Source organism: Prionailurus viverrinus, chromosome B1, assembly GCF_022837055.1.
Source record: "Prionailurus viverrinus isolate Anna chromosome B1, UM_Priviv_1.0, whole genome shotgun sequence".
Classification (NCBI taxonomy): Eukaryota; Metazoa; Chordata; class Mammalia; order Carnivora; family Felidae; genus Prionailurus; species Prionailurus viverrinus.
Window position 1 is genome coordinate 198489316 of NC_062564.1, and position 21526 is coordinate 198510841.

At 46.0% G+C, this 21526-nt stretch overlaps 1 long non-coding RNA gene across 1 annotated transcript; it reads right to left on the minus strand.

The window, feature by feature from the left end:
• Positions 1-317: 317 nt before the first annotated feature.
• LOC125164484 (uncharacterized) lies at positions 318-6524 on the minus strand. The gene is made up of 3 exons (XR_007151791.1): positions 6390-6524; positions 4348-4408; positions 318-529 (listed from the first exon to the last, which is right to left on the minus strand). It is a non-coding gene; the product is annotated as an uncharacterized LOC125164484 (long non-coding RNA).
• Positions 6525-21526: the final 15002 nt, after the last annotated feature.

Genomic DNA, 21526 nt, shown 5'->3' on the forward strand with positions numbered 1-21526 from the left:
ACCTGAACTTACGGGTTTGGCTCAGCCTTTTCCAAAGCTGTGTGTGTGTGATGCTGGGTGATTTCCTTAACTTCTCTTCATGTGTGGTGCCTATCTGTAAAACAGGATAAGCGATGCCTGCTTTACAGAGATTCTTGGAGTATTACCTGGTTAGCGGACGATGTGCAAATAAAAGAGATCATAATTCTGTAAGCACTCTTCTGATATTAAAAAGCAACTCAACTCTCATGATCGGTGTCATCCACTGTAGAGGTTAACGCGATAATAGCTGAGTATTTACTCAAAAGCTAGGTATGTATTATCTCATTTAATCTTCACATCGGCCTATGAGATGGGTACTACTATTAGCCTTTTATTGATGGGGAACCCAAGGCACAGAAATGTTGACGTCACATGGCTAGTAAATGGTAGAGCCAGATTTGTCCCCTGGATAGTCCATCTTCAGGGCTACGATCCTTACCCTCCAGGCTGCATTCTCTTTCAATGCAAAATAGACTTTCTTCTCCAACTTATCTGCCTATGGAAACAGCTAGAACCCAAAAGGCAAAAACAGAGATCAGGAACTTAAGACAAATCTCAGCAATAAGACTATATTCACGAAAGGCAGAATTCACAAATGGCTCCCCAATGCTCCCAGCCCTTGCTGGACCCATCCTGTATAGTCCTCTCCCTTTGAAAGTCTGTAGGACTTGAGATAAGATGAGATATTTACTCTCTTAATTGGGTTACTTTAGATGGCAAAGATGGTGACATTGGACCATATATGGTATATGAGACTAACTCAGTGGACTGGAGAGAGAGTCTCCTACTGGCTTTGGAAATGTCACCTACCATGTTGTGAGAGGCCTAGGAGGGGGCAGCGTAGCAAGGGACGCTGATGGCCAGTCCTCCTGAGAGGGCTCCACCCCACCGCCCATGCCCTCCACCCCTGCCAGCCAACATCCAGCAAGAAAACAAAGCCCGCAGCCCCACCTCTGTAAAGAACTGGGTTTTCCAACAGACTGTGAGCTTGGAGGAGGGCCCCAAGCTCCACATGACAAAGCAGCCTGGCTGAAGCATTGAGCGTTGCCTGTGAGACCGAAGCGACGTTAGGGCTTGTTCAAACTCTGCCCCATGGAAACCGAGGCGCTACATGTAGGTTGGTTTAAGCTGCTGAGTTTGTAGTCATCTGTTACGTGTGGATAACTAAGGCAAAGACAAGTCTATGTTCTTGCCATCCATCTTGGCTCACGCTCACTTTTTTTATAATCTCTCTCGAAAACAAACACAATGCAGGGCTTTTTTTTTTGTCACCCAAGGGATACGTGTCTGTTGTATGACAACCAGATCCTTCAAGTGAGACTATTCCGGGAAAACCATTGCCAACATTTTGGTTTGCATGGTTCCAGATTTTTCCAGCTCATGAATGTGTTTGCATTTGTGCATATATATTAAAATGAAATTACATCTTTTTGATAACTTACCCAAAACTGGAGTTAAAAAAAGAAAAAAACAACAGTTGATATCTGTCGGTACAGTTCAAAGGGATCTTAGAGGTCATTTAAGCCAATCTCCCTGTTTTATGGATGAAGAAGGTGAGGGTGTGGAGAGGTAGTCACTGGTCACACTCACGTAGTTAATAGCAGAAACCAGATGAGAACTCAGAACGACTTCCTGGTGCCTTCCACACTGTATACTTGTTGTCCAATCACCCATCGAACTCCCCACCTACACAGTTTGCTCCCCAGGCAGACTATAGTGCCTCCCACAGTCATTTGCGTAACACGGATATCTAGTTGATAGTGATCCATGGAAGTTACCCACCTCACGTAGTCATGTTTCTGGTGCAGTGGGACAAGGATTCAAAGCTAAACAGACCAAGTGTTCCAGTTCCCCGTGGCCATGTAAGAAACCACCCCAAAATGTAGTGGTTTAATGCCACCATCTGTTCTCTCCCCTAGCTCTGTGGGTGGTCTGGGAACAGCTGTGCAGGTCCCGCTTGGACGCTCACCTGTGGTCAGGTGGTGGCTAGGACTGACACTGTCTGAAGGCTGGACTGGGTTGGATGTCCAAGGGATTTCTTTTGCTGCACGTTCGATGTCTCAGTTGGGATAACTACATCCCCTGGGGCTGCCGAGGCATCATTCTCACTCCGTGTGGCCAGCTTGGGCTTCCTTGCAGGGTGGCAGCCTTAGGGTCATGGGTGGGACTTCTGACACGGCAGCTGGCTGTCCCGAAGAGTGCGTGCTCCAGAAGACCAAAGCCCAAGTTGCAAGGGTTACGTTCCACACTATTACCACATCCCATTGTTTCAATAGGGCCAGCCCAGATTTGGTGTGGGAAAGGACTACAAAAGGAGCTAAATAATAAGGGGTGTGGTCCTCGGGGGTGGGTCCTCTTTGGAGACCCATTATCATACTTGGTTGCTCCTTGACAATAAAATGGACAGAACACCCACCTAATGGATCTTTGGTCATACTTAAAAGGGAGATTAATATAGGTGTAAGCTTTCATGAACCTTAGAGTCCATTATACTAATGTAAGCTATCATTACTGTAAGTCCTTGGGCCTGCTATGTAATTTCAACTATTTTGACCTAAAGCATTTGACTATTTTCAGTTCAATCTTTTGATCGTGGGTGATGGTGATGAAGTGATTGTGCATGAATCATTTGTTCCAGAAGTAGGGTGCGGGCATGCACACTGAGCTTCTTTCTCTGTATTTTGATAAAGCCCAGCCAAACCATCCGAGAAAAAAAAAATATGCTTAGAGCAAACTGTGGACTGGGATCAACGTGGAAAACTTTGTCCTATGTAGGTCAGAACCCTGGCAAACCTACAAGACCTCTTAGATCATTTGTCCAGCGCGAGAGGATGCTGCTGGGACCTTGAACTCTGCATGTAAAAAGCTTTATACAGAATTTAAAAAAGAATGCATGGCAGACTCCATTTCCACTTGCCTTAATTTGGAAGTTCTATCTTTAGTAGCAATTTACATTTTCCACACAATTAAAGACTGTACCTAGGTCTGATTTGCACTTCAAGTATCCAATTCAGCTGTGATTTACATTTTTTCCCCCTCTATTTATCTGCTTATCTGCTTCCCAGTAAGAACACTGGGTTTCTAAATCTTGACATAATCACTTAAAATGTGGCTAACTCTGGGCAAATTTGGTTAACCGTCTCAGAGGGTCAGTTTGCTCACGTATTAAATGGGAATAAGATTTTGTTTCCTGAATTATTGTGCATCTCAAAAGCTGTGATCCCATCCAGGGACAGAGTAAGCATTCAGTACATGTACATTCATTGCTCCTTTTTTTCCCTCGAGTTTATTTATTTTGAGAGAGAGAGAGAAAAAACACGCATGTGCGCCCACGAGTGGGGGCTGGGCAGAGAGAGAGGGGAAGAGAGAATCCCAAGCAGGCCCCACATGTCAGCACAGAGCCTGACACGGGGCTAGAACTCAAAACCTGCGAGATTATGACCTGAGTGGAAAAGAGTCAGAGGCTTAACCAACAGAGTCACCCAGGCGCCCCCAACGTTGTTTTCATATACCCTTTGTGGACCCATCCAAAGGGTCTGTGAATAAGAACCCACTGTTGGTAATAGAATAGAGCTTCAGCATTACCTTTCATCATGAGCCTCAAAACCAACACATCCAAAGTCAGCGAGTTTGTCTGTGCCTCTAAACATAAATGTGCATATAAATCCAAGCCATAGACAAACAAACACAATCTTTGAGACAGTTACCCAGATCATAAAGCTCTTTTTATTTTCCTGAAATATTCAAATAATGAAGAAGAAAATGGTCTCTTTGTTTCTTTGTTCTCTATACATGACAGATGCAGATTCAAGGGAATTTAAAAAATAAAATAGTTTGGAAATGTACCTGTTTTGGCAGAGAAGGCTCCTGTTTTCCAAGGATCCAAAATGACTAGTTTTCAATGAGCTTCCATTTCTCTCATTTTTACCAAAATTTCTCCTTTAAAATTTGGTTTTTCCCACTTCCCAATGTACAATGTCCTATTTATTTTTAGTATTAGTATTTTTTTACCTTGCTGGGGAGGGGGGGTTATGGTAACTTTGGAAAAGAAACGTGAAGAGTTTTAAGGTTCAGGGGATAGTTTAGCCATGCCAATCTATTTATTAAACTCCAATCTTACAATCACCAAAAGGCAGAAGCAACTCAAGTGTTCATCAGAAGATGACTGGATAAAGAAACGTGGTCTCACCACACAGTGAAACACTATTCAGCCAGGAAAAGGAAGGAAGTTCTGACCCGTGCTACCACGTGGACAAACTTGGAAAACATTGTGCTAATTGGAATAAACCAGACCCAAAACGACACATACTGTATGGTTCCACTTACATGGAATATCTTGAATGGGCAAATTCATAGAAACAAGACGTAAAGTAGAGGTTCTCAGGAGCTGGAGAGAGAAGAAGGAGTGAAGAGTCATTGCTTGATAAGTGCCAAGTCCCTGCCAAGGTAATGACAAAGTTTTGGAAATAGACAGGGGCGACGGGTATATATTTTGAATGTAATTAATGATCTCCAATTGTACACTTAAAAAAGGTTAACATGTCAAATTTCATGCTGTATTTTTATCACACACACACACACACACACGCACGCACACACACACACACATACGTAAATACATACACCCAAATAAGAAGGCAAAAATGCACCCTTAGGCTCTATACTACCTGTATTTAATTGCAACCAGCCCAACCACATTCTTGGTTCATTTGCAATATATGCAGAAGGACTTCCAGGAAAGTGCTAACTCTGTGCCTAATCATTGACTGACAGTTGCACTTTCTAATTGCTACGTTATTTATCAGTTTATAATGGGAAATAAACATGATACTTGACGTGAAGCAGACCTAATTACACCCACTTTCTGTGTTCCTAACTCGTGGCTGGCTTAGCTTCAAACCAAATAAATCATCCATCCTTATCATTTCGGCGACTGTACAGAGTTTTCACATTCTCTCCATCCTGCAAAGGACGTTATTGCCTCTCCAGATGAGGCTGTTCCCAATCTATGTGGGAAGTGGTCAGCGTCACAACTGCAGGGTATGTGCATCATCCGTCTGATCTTTCCAGGGTGAAAATGAACCCCTGGCCTTGTCAGTTCTGTTTGACAAAAATTTACCATCACGGGTTGAGCTTAGCTCACCACACTATTTGAAATAGACGCTAAAAAGATGAGGTCAGTAGTAAGCAAAAACAAATGATGTGCTTAATTAATGCCTGTTAAAAGGAACTGAAAAAAATAAAGTAACTGAAAGAACAAATTAATAGTGGGGGACACATTAACATACCAGGTTTTTGTTTGTTTGTTTTTGCTTTTTATCCATCATTCATATAGGTGCAGTGATTGAGTACCTACCATTATGTCTCATAAACCAACTTCTTAGATACTGAGTGCGAAAAAGCTGTAGAACTAGAAATGAGACTGCTCTATGTTTAACTTCATAGAGAGTTGCTTGTGCAAATACACACAGTCTTGTAAGGAGAGAATTTGACACCTTAGAGTTTATAGTTTGATTTCTATAACAGTTCAGTAGTTTAAAAGAAGTCCTGGGTGGGGGGAAGGGTGGGCGGGGGGGGGGGCATTTCTCCTAAGAGATGCTTCTAGGTTTAAAGGGTGAGAGGGGTTTGGGGCTGATCAAGGGAAAATATTATTTACTGAGTGGAACTTGGACAGGATAGCACCGGAGGGGAGTCCACACAGCATAGGCAAGGGGGTCACCATCCAGAGGGGGAGGAGGGCAGGAGAGCCTTGAGGGAGAGGGGTATCTCAATGGGGCTTACAAATCTAGGGGATGTCACTCAGCCAATGGGGCTTACAAATCTAGGGGATGTCACTCAGCCAATGGGGCTTACAAATCTGGAGGATGTCGCTCAGCAGCATGGCCAGCAGTCTCTGAGTCAGAGAACTCTGGAGGGCGGGAGCTGCCTGGGGACTTGTAACTACAGGGCGGTCTCTTATCAAGGGCTAACAGTTGCTGGGTGAGGTTTTCCCTGAGAACACAAAGCAGGCAGTGTCCCCAGGGCTGAAAATCTGCTTGTTTGGCTGTTAAAAATAACTGGATATGTAAAAATTTGTGTTAGGGGCCAGTGGGCTTTTGAGCTCAGGGGTCTCAGCCTGCCATGAAGAAGTAAACAAACTAGGTGCCAATGCACACAGGCCAGCTTTGGGTCATTTTTTCTACTTTTTTTTTTTATAACAATGAAGTCCCAGAATGCCTGCCTTGTATAGGAATGGGATCTTCTCCTACAAGTGGGCTTCTGTTAACCCGAAAGATCTAGCAGGGCACTTGTATTTATTTTCTATGGACACAAACAAATGACCATAAACTTAACTGATGGCATTAGACAATGCACATTTACGATCTTACATTTCGTGATCTTGGAAGTCCAAAGTCAGAATCAGTGAGCTAAAGTCAAAGTGTGGGGAGGTTCCGGGGGAACTGTCTTTTTTTTCGCTTCTAGAGGCTGTTTTCATTCCTTGGCCAGTGGTCCCACATCACCTCAGTCTTCTTCAGACCTCTGTGTTCCTTTTAAAAGGGTCCTTGTGATTACATTGGGTGATCCTGGTAACCCAGGTAACCTCCCTGTCTCAAAATTCTTACCTTCAGCACATCAGCAAAGTCCCTTTGCCAGGTAAGGTGACATATTCACAGGGATTGGGGGGATCAAGGTGTGGACATCTTGGGACCGTTATGGGGCCTCCCACAGGGCTTGGGCCGATCTCTGATGGGCCCCAAGATGCAGACTCTTGATCTTTGAAGGGCCTCAGGTTTAGAACACAAGATAAAAGGAGGGTCACACCCAGCCACACCCGGGGACCTCTGGAAGGGAGTGCAGTTGTTTTGCGAGTGGAGGGGGCTGGGAGAGAATCCTTGGTTTAAGGAGTTCTTCTGCTTGGGGCTTCTTTCTGAGTCTCAGCCCATTTGAGAGATGGGAGCAGGTAAAGGTAAAGTCAGGCCAGTCTTCACTCATTTTCTTCCTTTCCCAGGCCATCCTGGGAGATGTCCCATCTCCCCTTTTCAGTTTGTGTCTTTAAGTCTGCACCCTGAAACCCTACTGTATGTCCTTCTGGGCATTCTTCTGACACATTGCGTGAGGCTTCTGATATACATCAAAATGGGGACCAATGGCTCAGACAGTTCCTGCTCTGGAGGAGGCCATGGCCCAGAGGAGGAGACAGAAAGGAGAGGAAGACTGCAGTTGGATCTTCAAGCCCTGATAGAGTGGTGGACAGAGACAGAGGGTCCATAGGGGGCATGGTGGTCACCTGGATTGGGGAAGGTATCACAGGACAGGGGACATCTGACCCAAGGCTTGATGGATGGTCTTGGGTTTGCCTCCCTCCTACCACTGGCCACAGCCCCCATTCTTCAGTAGATTCCTGAAGGTTTTCTTAAATCCCCTCTCCCCTCCTCCTTCTGTGTTCTAATGATGCCTTATACGTACAAGGTACCAAGGAGCACATGTACTCCGATGTTTACAGCGGCACTCACAACAATAGCTAAAATACAGAAAGAGCCCAAATGTCTATTGACTGACGAATGGATGAAGATGTGCTACACACACACACACACACACACACACACACAATGGAATACTATTCGACCACCAAAAAGAATGAAATCTTGCCATCTGCAACAACATGGATGGAACTAGAGTGCATTATGCAAAGTGAAATCAGTGGGTCAGAGAAAGACAAATACCGTATGATCTCACGCATATGCAGGATTTGAGAAACACAAGAGAGGAACACAGGGGAAGGGAAGGAAAAAATAAGATAAAAACAGAGAGGGTGGCAAACCGTAAAAGACTCATTTAAATACAGAGAACAAACTGAGGGTTGCTAGAGGGGAGGTGGGTGGGTGGGGGTAGGTTAAATGGGTGACGGGCATTAAGAAGGGCACTTGTTGGGTTGAGCGCTGGGTGTTATATGTAAGTGGTGAATCAGTGGTTCTGCTTCTGAAGCCAAGACTACGCTGTAGGTTAACTAACTTGAATTAAAAAGAAGTGCTTAGGGGCGCCTGGGTGGCGCAGTCGGTTAAGCGTCCGACTTCAGCCAGGTCACGATCTCGCGGTCCGTGAGTTCGAGCCCCGCGTCGGGCTCTGGGCTGATGGCTCAGAGCCTGGAGCCTGTTTCCGACTCTGTGTCTCCCTCTCTCTGCCCCTCCCCCGTTCATGCTCTGTCTCTCTCTGTCCCAAAAAAAATAAATAAATAAACGTTGAAAAAAAACTGTCCCCCAAAAAATAAATAAATAAACGTTGAAAAAAAAAAGTGCTTAACTAAGTAGACTCCACTTCCGACAGATGCTGAGTTACAGGAATGGGGCTGGGCTTAGGGAATCTGATTTTTTCTTTTTTTTTTTTCTTTAAGAGCCACGGGTTCTTCTGAAACACACAGAGTAATCAAACACTTGCTCTGTAGTTGGGATCTCAGGAGGGGAACTGGAGAGTGTACCCCTACCTGATGGGATTGAGGGGGCGCCTCCTAGTGGCTGAATCACAGCCCGAGTCTGGCTGCTGCGTTCGAGTCTCTGGGTTCGGCATTTCGTGTTTTGTGTTCATTCCTGAAGCCTCGGGACCTACAACAGTGCCTGGTTTATGCTGCCGATACTTGATGAATGGACAAATGGCTCTTCTTTTTTTTATCAGGCGCATAGATACTGACACCAGAGAGGACAGGAAGGCCAACTTTGAAGATCACTAAGAGACAAAGAACTTGAGTGACTGGATTCATCTCCTACATCACCCTCAGGATTCCCTGCGGTCTGTGCTCTGTCCCTGCGGTCAGCTCTGGAAAGTGAGGCGCAGAGACGGCAAGTAGCTTCCTCGAGGACACACAGCCAGATGCGGACAGGGTCGGAATTCAGAATGGCACGAACTTACTGCTGAGTGACCGGAGGGCATCGCGAAGGATTGGCAAAGACCTCAGTCACACACCCCCTGTCTGTGTGCGACACTCCAGGGAAAGCAGATAGATGCTGGCATCTCTAGACAGCTAGGGCTTGAACACCTGAAGAGATAAATCACTTTGGGGGGTGGGAAGGAAAGAGGAAGAGGAGGAAGAAGAAGAAAGCTGGGCGGGGCGGGGCAAGGGGGCAAGGGGAGGGGGCAAGGGGAGGAGGAAGGGGAGGAAGGATGGGCGAAGAAGAGGAGGGAAGGAGGAAGAAAAAAGAAAGTAACAAAGAAAGACATTGAACCCACTTTGTGTTCACGTCAGTATTTCATCCTCAGCCGGCACCTATACACTTGGACTTGTTTACTCTCTTGGAGGGGTTTCTTAATAGTTTCCTGTGCAGGATTCCTCTGCACTCCTCGGTGGGGAGCCAAGACTCCTCCCAGCCAGGAGGCTCCCTCCCGTTCCTGCGGTCCCCTTGAACCCTTTCCAGGGCCCTGCTTCTCTGGCTGGTGGCCAGGGGCTCAGACAAGCACTTCTCTCTCAGTGCAGAAACCAAGTACCTCTGTACAGACGGGAGGCTGGAATCTTTGGTTCCAGCCTGGAAGCGATACTCACCCGAGCTGGTGTTTCTCTAGACAACAGCAGGGCACCAAGTCTTGGCCCAGCTCTTCACCAGCTCTGTGATTTGAGACCAATACCTTCACCTCTGCAAGGCTCAGATTTCCTTCCCCGGTAAAGGTCACAGAACTAGACCTCTTTAAGGTCCTGGCAAGTTCCAGAATGTTGTGACTTCTCCTAGGTGAGAAAAAGAGGGGAGCTTTGTCTGTTCTTCTTCCTATCTGCCCTTCTCTCCCCCCCTTCCTTCCTCCATGCTCCTCTCTTTTTCCCTTTTGTCTTTCTTTCTTCTTTTTCTTTTTGTCACGTGCCAAGATTTTAACTCGCAGGCTGCTCTGGCTGAAATTAGTACCTTAGATTTTTCTTTCTTTCTTTCTTTCTTTCTTTCTTTCTTTCTTTCTTTCTTTCTTTTTTTTTACATCATCCTGGATAGGAACCAGAAAAATGATCTCTGAAGAGCTGTGACCATTTTGGGATGCTCTTCGATGAGGAAACTGGAGGATCTCTTCACAGCCGTGGCTCCCTCTGTCCTGAGACACATCTACTTGCAAATCTTGTTCTAGAAAAGTCACCCCTGCCCTGCAGAGGGTTTCAGTGGAGGCGGTTAGCAATGGTTTGGGAGGACAAGCCATTTTTATTTCATACGGGACATCAGTCAGTCATTGCAGTGGGAGAGGCTAAGTCGGCGCTGCCCTGGTCCCCAGTGGGGCCTGGCAGGGACCGGCAGAGGGCAATGGATGTAGGATGTGCTCTAAACTGTACCTTACCGCTGGGGAAATGGAGATGGTCCTTGAAAGTCCTTTCTCAGACTTGCGTGCAGGAGAGGAGGCATGGAGAGTAGCAGAAGGATCTGGTGTCATGAGATCTTTTGGTGGGGCTGTGGGCGGAACAGAGCTTCTTTGCGGTCCAACGAAATGGTAGCTCCGTGTACACATCCCAGCCCCTTTCCTCCCCAGCCGCACGGGCAGCAGGCACAAGTTACAAGGGGACAACTGTGCCAAAGTCCCTGGATGCTCTGCAGATTTGTGGGAGCTAGAAACAAAGGTTGGATACCAAGCCTTTGAGATTCAGCGACGTTGCCATTGTAGATGCCTTGGGTTGTATGATACAACCTGAGCTTCAGCAGGCAACTCACTGGGCAGTGATGACAGCTGTTCACTGTGAGCATGTGACATGCTCCTGTTGGGGATGGAGGAAAGAACTGGAAGACATGGATGAGAGGAACCGGGACCCTGCCATCAAGCCAGGGGCGTCAATGGCACTATCGTTTTGAACTAAATGTATACGTGGCCTTGCTTGGACGCAGAGCGGACGTCTTCGGTGTATTCTGTCTCCGTGAACCTTGACATTGATTGCCTCCTTGGAGGAGAGGAAATTGAAGCTGGGGTTTGAGCCCAGGAAGGTCTCTCTCTCCGGCAGATTCTCCCCATCACAGGACACTGAATCTGTCCTCCGTTTCTCTCTGCTCTGCTCCCTTTGCCTGCACGTGCGTCATTTTAATACAGTAAAACCCTGGATCGTAACTGGTTTGTAATTTGGATTGTAACTCGCAGTAACTGGTTTCTGCGAGTGTTCTGCAGGACGAGCAAACATTCCTAGTGAATTTTAACTCGATAAATGAGCGATGTCTTGCAGTACGAGTAGTACGTGACACCGAACGTCACATGGTCACAACTGAGCCAATGGTTCCTGGAAGTCGCTTCGATATATGAGTGCTTTGCATTACAAGCGTGTTCCCAGGACGAATTATGCTCGCAAAGCAAGGTTTTACATTTGCATTTGATGTACGCGTAATCATAGCACGTTATATATTTTACTAGCACTACACAAGAGACAATGGACCTTTCCTGCCCAAGACCCTGTCATATTCATGGCATACGAGGCCAACAGTCAATGTTGGGAACACCTCAAGCTTGGGTCCTCAACCCGTAAGAAGCACTTGGAGTTTAAAAACCCTTACGCTCTTGCTGCGAAGCCATGGGAGCTGGTAGAACTGAGAGGGGTTCGAATGTGGAGGAATTTGTTTTTCCTTGGAAATCTCATCCTTTAATTTTTTTTTTTTTAACGTTTATTTATTTTTGGGACAGAGAGAGACAGAGCATGAATGGGGGAGGGTCAGAGAGAGAGAGGGAGACACAGAATCGGAAACAGGCTCCAGGCTCTGAGCAGTCAGCACAGAGCCCGACGCGGGGCCCGAACTCACGGACTGCGAGATCATGACGTGAGCCGAAGTCGGACGCTTAACCGACTGAGCCACCCAGGCGCCCGGAAATCTCATCCTTTAAACAACCTCCAGTTTTTAGACGCCACTCTCCTGTGATGTACTCTAGACTCTCATTAATAAACACGAATGAGTATTTCAGGTGTAGATACACGGCAGTCAATAAGGGATAGGAACACAGATGCAGAAGGCAGGTGGATGGCGTTGGGGCTCCGCTTCCGCAGCTGGCCGCCATTTACACGGGGTTCAGCTTCACAGGAGATCCCTCCCCACTTACGTACCTTGTTGCCTGACCATTGAGGGAAGGCAAATTTGCTTTTTGTTTTTTGCTTTTTGAATGCAGCACTCAAGGCCTTTTGCAAGCTTGGCCTGACTGTACCCTCCTGTCCTCTTTCTCTACTCCTCCACGTACTTAGCGGCATGTCAAGCCACGAGAGTGGCAGATACACCAGCCGGGATTCCCAGACAGACCATAATTTTTCACACCTCTAGGCCTTTTTGGCTCGAAACATTTTCCTCTTCTTGGTACAGTGGCCTGTGTGACTTTCAGAGCCCAGCTGATACGCACCTTTTGGATTTAACCCCGTAGGTAGAAAACACCTTCACAACGTCTCTGAAGCACTTTTTAAGTGTGTCCAGACCTTATCATTCAGTGTCCCGGTCATTGTTGGCTGGAGTCCCCAACCAGGCACAAAACCTGTGTCGCCTTGTCTCTCTCTTCTACCTCACGCAGCCCTGGGCTCATCGCAGGTGACCAACAAACGTTTGCTGCGAGGATATTTCAAGAGCCAATAGAGAGTAGACAAATACTCGTGTCCTCCAAGGGGGAGGATATTTCTTTCTCTCCATCTAGAAGAAGACATGCTTCTGAATCCTGTGGTACCAAGGGCAGGGCAGGGGGAACAGTCTGCCTTGGATGTGGGCACTGATGGGCACATTGTCTATCCAGAGTTTAAAACCAATAGTGAAAGGAAGTAAAAGTAGGTCTGCTTTTTATTACTCCCATGCACTGGTGATGCTAACTCACATGAGTGATAAAATATTCTTCCATACAGACCACTCTTGCCCCCCTCCTCCACTTTATAGGTCACCGTCTGGATCGCTCATGATCTCCTCCCTTCTGCAGACTACTTCCGTCCTGCACCCTGTTTCTGTCGGGCTTTCTCCTGAAGCCCATTCGTTTATTCATTTGACACGTATTCATGCAGCTATAGTACACGGCAGGTATCGGTACACGATGATGAACAGGAAACAGGCATTCCAGATCTCATGGAGCTTGAATTCTAGTTGGGGGCCCAGGAAACAGGATGAGCATACACGCGCACGCAATTTTAGGGGTGACCACTGCTCCTCGGACAGCATCCCGGGATGATGTGGTCATGGTGGAGGAGGGGTATAGGGTCGTCAGTGCCAGCGACGGCATCTGGGGTGGAGTGAGATGTGGGCTGAGCTCTGAGGGGTGAGAAGGAGCCAGACACGTGAAGTGTGAAGCCTTGAGATGGGAAAAAGTGCTGCAGGACAACCCAGTGAAGCACCTGCTATGGGTTTGATGTGTCTGCTGTCTTTGAATCCCCCCTACTCCAGCTCAGCTCTTCAACTCAGCTGTGCCCCGCACACACTCCTGACCTGTTATCTGGGCGTGGAGCAAAGGCCGGCAGAGAAATAACGTATGTTCTGTCTCCGCGCCATTTCTCCGTGGTAAGTTGTGGTGGGTGGTAGAGCGGGCATAGGAGCCCAGATGGAGGGCTCAGCCTGTCCCCGCTCAAGCATCACTCTCTTCCTCTCCATGATAAGGCCTAAATGAACGAAGGGTGCGCGTCCGACAGCTCCCCGTCACATCTAGGACTGTGGTTCATAGATTTTGACACCACTCAATCACGGAGCTCTCTGAAATGAGCTCACGTAACATCTTAATTCAGTAGATAAAACAAGTAAAGCTCAGAGAGGTTGAGTTGCCTACTTGAAGTCACACAGCTCTACAGGGGCAGTGCTCGAGTCAACGTATACATGATCCTTCCTTAAGCAGTGATCAGACGCTGGACTGTGTGAACAGCACTTCACATGGACTGTCATTCCTCAAGCGTCCTAGATGTCCGAGAAAAGAAAACAAGGTGAGGGAACTTAATTAGGTGGCTTTTAAGAGAGATGTTAAGAGGAGAATCTCTCTTCTTTCTGTATCTCACATTCTCAAGATGCATATGCTTTTCAAAAACCACAGGCCAACGTTTCATACGCACTTTGAGAGGACCTTACTGATGTAAGTTAGATTTTTTTTAAGGTTATTTATTTATTTTGAGAGAGAGAGAGAGAGAGAGAGAGAGAGAGAGAGAGAAAGTGCAAGTCAGGAGAGGGGCAGAGGGAGGGGGAGAGAGAATCTCAAGCATGCCCTGAACTGACAACGCAGAGCCCGACGCAGGACCCAATCTCGCGTGAGATCCTGCATGAGATCGTGAGCTGAGTGGAAGTCGGACGCTCAACCGACAAGAGCCACTCAGGCACCCCTGATGTAGGTTAGGTTTTGATTTAATATTTTGCAAGTATCAGATCCACTTCTGTCCTTTTTTTCCTTTTCTCTGCTTTCTCCTTTTCCCCACATCCCCCTCCCTACCATTTTTTACTGGTTGTTTAAGATGAAAAATTGAATAACATTAAAGATGTATAATTCATCTTCAGAGGAAGCTTGAGCACAGTCAGTTGAGGACAAATTAAAGCCTATCGTGCTTCATACGACACACTCAGAGAGCATGTAGCCTCACAAAGCTATGCACACAGGAGTGTGTTTTCTTAAGGAGTGGCAAGGACTGAAAATATAAGTAGGTTGTTAAAAGCCTCAGATAAGTTTTTGAATGGAAGGTATACAAGAGATGTTGAGCTCAGCGCAGCATACGTAGGGAAAACGCTCCATTCAAATTTGATTTTTCACAAAATGCCTCTCAAAATATTTGTCACAAAAGCCTCAACTTGAAAGTGGCCATGTCCAGATTTTTAGGACTCTGTTGGGGTCTTAGTCCTTGTGGGCTTGAAGGGATACGATTTGGGCAGATGCGTGAGACCCCTTCTGTCTGACTGCAAGGCATGGGACAAGGGGGGGGTTCCATCACCTGGATAACGGAGAACTTTCTATCAGTTAGGGACCATCTATGGCAGAATACCAGTAGGAAATAGATTAACTACAAAGGTGCAGGGGCCTGTGGGCAAAGTATGAAGAACAGTGTGATCATTTGGATTAATGAAAAGGACAGGATAAGACGGTTACAAGCATCCACTGTTTTGAGAGGAGCAGCGACTTCAGTCAGGGACCTGCCTGTCCTATACTACCCTTAGGGCAGGAACCAAGGAAGCCGGTAGCCTGACTTCTCTCCTCCCACCCACCAGTATCCTGCTGGATGTTGCCTAAATCTATTGGCTCAATCCAACTAGAAGCAAGAGTACATTCCGCAGAGACCAGCCTCATGGAGAGAAGCATGGGGTGGAGAAGAGTGAAGAGACCATCTAGAGCCAGACTGAGGGTAGGCTGACTACAGTCCAAGAAAGAAGGAGCCGACCTTGTGAAACACTCTGTTTTTCATCACTGCTGCTTGTGAAGAGAGGCCGAAGGACCGTTTCTTTGGGAAACCTCAGCAGAGGTGGCGTTTGGACCAGATGGCTTAGAATGTTCCATTTAATTCAGAGACTTTGTAACGCTAGGGTACCTCAACCAAACTAGAAGCCCACAAATAACCATTACAAGTGCAATTGCATATTACAGTCACTAGCCTCAAGTCCAGGAAAATTGAGTTCTTTTTCCCTTTTATAGAGCAATAACCTTTTCTGGCATCCGTGTTGATGTTCCTCTGAAGATTTTTTACAAAGCAATAAAATCAATGGTATATTTAATTGAGGTGCGAAGGGACGTTGATGGTCAACAAGCCCAACCTGGGATGAATATGTAATGGGAGCTCTTTAAGTTTCACCCAAAGACCAGGGTGCATGATAAGTACATTTTAATAGGAGCTGATATATATTAAGTGCTCACTGTGTACCAGGCACCAAGCCATGAGCTTTGTATTAACTCATTTAATCCTGCGAAGAGTTTTTTGAGCTAGGCACTATTATTGGTTTCTCCTTCTCATCTATGCCTTCAGCACCGACGGAAAGGTACTGTCTGGATCTTTCACGGTAGAAAGCACAATTTGCTGAGAGTCCCAGCTTCTGTTCCCGCGAATGCACTACCATGTCTGAAAGAGCACACTTTCCCTGGGCGACTTCCAACCCAATGGCCAAGTAGGGCAGAAGACTCCACATCTGTTCCAGTGAGTTGCAAGACTCCTTCAGTAGGAGACTGGCCCAAGTACACCTATTAGCTCAGCCAAATCTTCCCTGAAGCTGTGCTACAAAGATCTTTCCTCCTCATCAAGTCTTCTTCTCTTCTCATCTTTCACAGACATCAGACCCCATAGAATTCTATAGGTTCTCCCAACTTCCTCCTGCTCCCTCCTCACTATGGATTGAATCGGGACCCCCTCCACCATTCAGATGTTGAAGCTCTACCTGCCCCCCCCCCACCATCTCCAATGTGACTGTGTCTAGAAATAAGGCTCATTAGGAGGTAATAAAGATTTAATGTTGTCACAAGGGTGGGTCCCTAATCCAATAGAACTGTGTCCTTGTAAGAAGAGGAGGAGAGAGATCACACTCTGTCTCTCTCTGTCATGTAAACACACAGCAGGAAGGTGGCCAACTGAGAGCCAGGAAGTGGGTTCTCACCAGAAACCTGAATGCCTAGCACATCCAATCTTGGACTTGGCCGTCTCTGGAAACTATGAGAAAATAGATTTCTGTTGCCTAAGCCATCCAGTCTGTGGTATTTTATTTCAGCATCACGGGCTGACGCTAATACATTCCTTCATTAAATGTCTTAACGTGTCTAACACCATATTGGCATTGGGGGCTCAGGGGACCCGAAGGAACACATGTACCGCCAGGAATTTCAGGTCTTTGCCTAAGTTCATACACCAGGGCTGGGCAAAACTGGGGCTCAAGGCAGTGGGGCTCAGGCTGTACCTGCCTACTCACTGAACTACCCTGCCTTGAATCAGTAAGTGACTTGACTTGCCTCGGGGCATTTCTGAGGGAACAACTTCTATCCCCACTTAACCAAAGCATTTCTGTTGTTATCTATCTTGTAGAAGATAGATGGCTTGAAGTCAGACCCCCGTTGTATCCTACTGAGACTTCTTCACTCCAGCAAACTCCTCTGGTACTTTCTTTTCATTGTTTGTGATGACGCAGGGCTCAGATGCCCCTTCCGTCTGCCTCCTGCTCTCCAGAGGCAAGTTAGACAGACGTGAGCGTAAATGGGCTCCAACATTTCCCAGCTGTGAAAGCTCAGACACACTGACTGCCATGAAGCTTTGTTTAATTATGTGGGGAAGAAAATGAGAATATCCGTTCCTAACTCGTGGGTCGCTTGGAGTGCTAAGTGAGTTAACATTTAAGGACCTAGGAGTCAGCTAATACATACAGCCATTTATAAATAATATATCCTACCCTGATTTGGATGTACCTTTTGATTTATTCAAACCAGTGGCTCATAAATCTCTTGCCCAAAAATGCATAAAATATTTTCACTTGTGATGGTGGCCTTTTCTACTCCTCCCTTGTGGTGAGATTTCCAATAGAGAGACTCAGGACAGTCCATTCAGAAGCTCTGCCTAGAATTGACATTTTCCCATACGTTCCTGTGAACCAAAAAGAAGCACTCTTGTTTCCCGGCTGGTCATCTCATTCCCAGAATGTCTCACGGACTCGGTCCTGACTAGCACCTGAGTTGCTGTCACCGGCCTGTGTCAGACGTTGCAGTTTCCAGGGCGGGGTGGGGAAGAGTTACGGAAGCCATTCTTCGTCGCTACAATCTGATCTTCAATGAAGCATAGTCTGCTTTCAGCTACCTCTAATCATTCTTTATCTGAACCCATGTTGAAAAGTTACAGACAAACAGACAATCATTGGGACACCTGGGTATGACCTGGCTGGCTAGGTCGGTTAAGTGTCCAACTCTTGATTTCGGCTCAGGTCATGATCTCACTCTTCATGGGTTCAAGCCCCACATTGGGCTCTGCATTCGCTGTGAGGAGCCTGCTTGGGATTCTCTGTCTCCCTCTCTCTCTGCTCCTCCCCCACTCGATCTCTATTTCTCTCTCTCTCAAACTAAATGAACATAAAAGAAATTGTTTAAGCGATCCTTAAAATTGAAAATGAGATGTAGTGTCCTGTCCTGGGAATAGAATGACCTTCAGAGCCCTAGGTGAGAACTTGGTCTGACGCTAATGAGCTGAGTTACCTTCAGCGATTTCCTTAACTTCTCTGTGTTTATTTTCTGCAACTCTTCCCCATCCTGAGACCTTCGGTGGGGATGGAATGGGATTGGGAACCCGAAGGCCTCTGTGTCAACATGCAGAAGCCCCACAATGGTCATTGGAACTGTGCGTGCACGGGCCTGCTATTTGTGCGACACCCACACCATCTCTTCTCATTCCAAATTGTGATGTGTTCAAAACTCTTCAGGGTTTCTGAGAACTTCTAGGGGAGGATTTCCACTGTTTTATTCCCAAGAAAGTCGAGGATGGCCTGTTAGAACTTGGAAGTTCCACTTGTGATTACTATCATTAGAAGACACTGTGAACAGGCTTTTTGTTCTTTTGTTTGTTTTCAGTAAAACGAATTGTTAATTCTTGCCATTCAATGTGGGTTTTGTTGAGAAATCAAAGTTTAGGTGTCAGGTAATACTCCTTTGGCTGTGTTTATTTCCTTGCTTAACTGATCTTTATACTGATCCTTTGGAATATACGAGAATGCCTGGAAAGTCCCACTGGGTTGTCCCTTGGTTATTACCTGCATTGCCAAATACCTGCGGCAGGTACTGTTTCCTGTTACTGTAAGTTCTGAAAGAAGGCCACTATTCTCTGAAGAACAATACACCTTATCCAACCATTTCTTAAAAGTGATCTTGTTGAATATGTCCATATGTCTAAAAAGTTTCATTTTAATGTTTGTTCTCTAGCTCATTTCTTCACGTGTGTCTCCAAGCGACAAGCTCTCATGTTGACAAGCGTATGTCTGTGCTCGTGAGACACTGTGACTCCTTCCTAACACCAAGCTTCTGGAGCGTTTTGGCCCCTGAGAAGGTGACCACATCATGGTCAGATGCACCCATGGCCGGGGTGCGAGGACTCTGTGACATGTTATAATGGGTGGCTTTCATGAACCATAAGTTGGCGCTAATGGCTTTTCTACATATTGTGGCATGACAGTTAAGACTTCTTTTCCACAAGTTTCATCCACTGAAAAATAAACTATAGGGTAAATAAAATATTGATTTTAGGCCCTTGAGAAGAATTTGTAAGCGTCAACCCCTGCCATTGCCCTTCTGTCACCCCAGCTCCTGAGTGGACTGGAGACATCTTTCTAGAACACGACACATCCCTGTGTCTGCAGTATTTTTGCTCAAGGCAGGACAGGTGTCAGCAGCCTCAGCCCCTTCTCCAGTGGGAGTCTAGTAGAGTGGTAGTAATCCTAGAATTGTGCCTCTGTCACTCATTAGTTCTTTGAACTTGGGCAAGTTCACTCATCATCTGTAAAATAAGAATATTGCCTCTTTTGATGGTTTACTTTGAGGACTAACTGGGGCATTACATGTAAAGTGCCTGACCCATGGTAAGCCCTTAATGAATGTAACTTATCATCATCATTATCTTTCCTCTCCCTCCAGGCGGCCATGTTACTGAGTCAAGACCCATCTACTCTGTTCCAAGCCTGCCCCCATTCTTGTATAAAGCATTGTGACTGACACACAGGGTCACGGGGCCAGGCTGAACCTCCTCACTTCTTGGTGACTTTGGAAATTTATCTCATCGGCAACTTACTTTCTCATGCGTGAAAGAGGTGTCATATCTCCATTAGTGGTGCGGTAAAGAGTACATGAGCTAATTTATGTGAAGTGTTCAATAAGAATTCCAGGCAACATTGGTACTCAATACTATTTTTTTTTTTTTAATGAAAATAAGTGTAGGGGCACCTGGGTGGCTCAGTCGGTTCAGCGTCTGACTTCAGCTCAGGTCATGATCTCACAGTTAGTGAGTTCAAGCCCCACGTCGGGCTCTGCGCTGACAGCTCAGATCCTGGAGCCTGCTTCAGATTCTGTGTCTGGCCCTCCACCTCTTGCGCTCTATCTCTCTCTTTCTCAAAAACAAATAAACATTAAAAAGAATTAAAAAGAAAAATAAAGTGAAAAAAAGAAAATAAATGCAAAACTGAGTACGTATTGGTAAGTTTCAAACCAACAGTATATTGGGTCTGGTCTTTTAAGAATCCCCGCCTTGTGTCCACATGCTAGGGATCACTCTTGCTTTCCGGACAGCAACATCAGGTAACTAATTCAGCCCCTAGCACTGTGTTTGTTTTCAGTTTTGTTTTTGCTTTTTCCTGGCCACTGTTCTGAGAAACGGAGCTCTCACTTGTCTTTCGGAGGCTGGAGGCACAGAGCAGGCATCATCACCTCTGCCCTTACTGCTTTCCATAGAACATCACAATTCACATAGGGGCACTAAATACATTAAGATGAGGAAAAGTGAAACTCTGCTAAGTAAATATTCATAAAGCACAATTTGCCAAATGAAATTCTGTACTAAGTGAACATGCTTAAAATAAGACCTCATTGCACAGGTACAGAATTTAACCAAGTTATAAAATTCATTAACCAATGAGTACACTCATCCATTAACAAATTAATTGGCTTTCCCTACTTTAAAAATGAATTCATAACGGAATGGCTTATTATACTGATCTTTCCTCATTGAAGGCTATTCATACAGGAACGTCGAATGTGGAGGGAAGAAGGTACAGCTCGCATTTTTTTTCCTCTCTCCTTTTCCATTGGTCTACTGATAAACTCGGTCTTAAGTCAAGACCCTTATGTCTTCACAGTCAGGAAAAGACACAGCATGTTTTGGGTTTGCTGTTTTTTGTTTGTTTTTGACATTTACTAAATATCAATGAACATATTTCATTTTCAGAGTAATCCTGGTGGGGGTAGAAATCATTAACCATCTTGATTGGCCTAAACAAGGTCACGTGCCATGAGTCCCTCTCAGAGCAGAGACTTGGCCAAGGGCCGTCTGACTCGAAGCCTGGGCTCCCTCTACCTCAGACTCCGCCAAGCCCCAGTCTTAACCAGGAACAGCCCTAACTGATGGATGTTAGACTCTTAGGACAAATCCGTCCTGCAGGTGTTTGCCAAAGTTCAAGGACTTGCTGCCCAAACCTGCAGTTTTGGGACGGTGTTCTTGGCGATGTTGCTACCCCCATCTCAGGGCGCTGATTTGAACATGGCTTCCTTACACTGGAACCTCTCTAGGTTCAAGTTAAGGGAAGCCCTGGGGTCCTCTTCCTTAACACAAGCTATAATCAATCGGATTCATCTTCTTGAAGAGAAAAGTGCAAGCATGTGAGGAATGTCAAGGTGATTGTGGGTCATAGGAATTCAGAGCTTGGTATCTACCCCATGTTCACCCCCCTCATCCGCTCATAAATGAGGAAACTGAAGCTGTCTCTTTTATTGGCCAATTTGAGCAGCTTGGGAGAAGGAGTGCTTCAACAGTGTTTCAAGCTAAAACCAAAGCTGTTATGGGATGAAGCGTGACTCCTAAAATTCATGTGTTGAAGTCTTAACGCCCAAGACCTCAGGATGTGACCTTATTTGGAGACAGGGTCCTTACAGAGGTAATCAGGTTAAG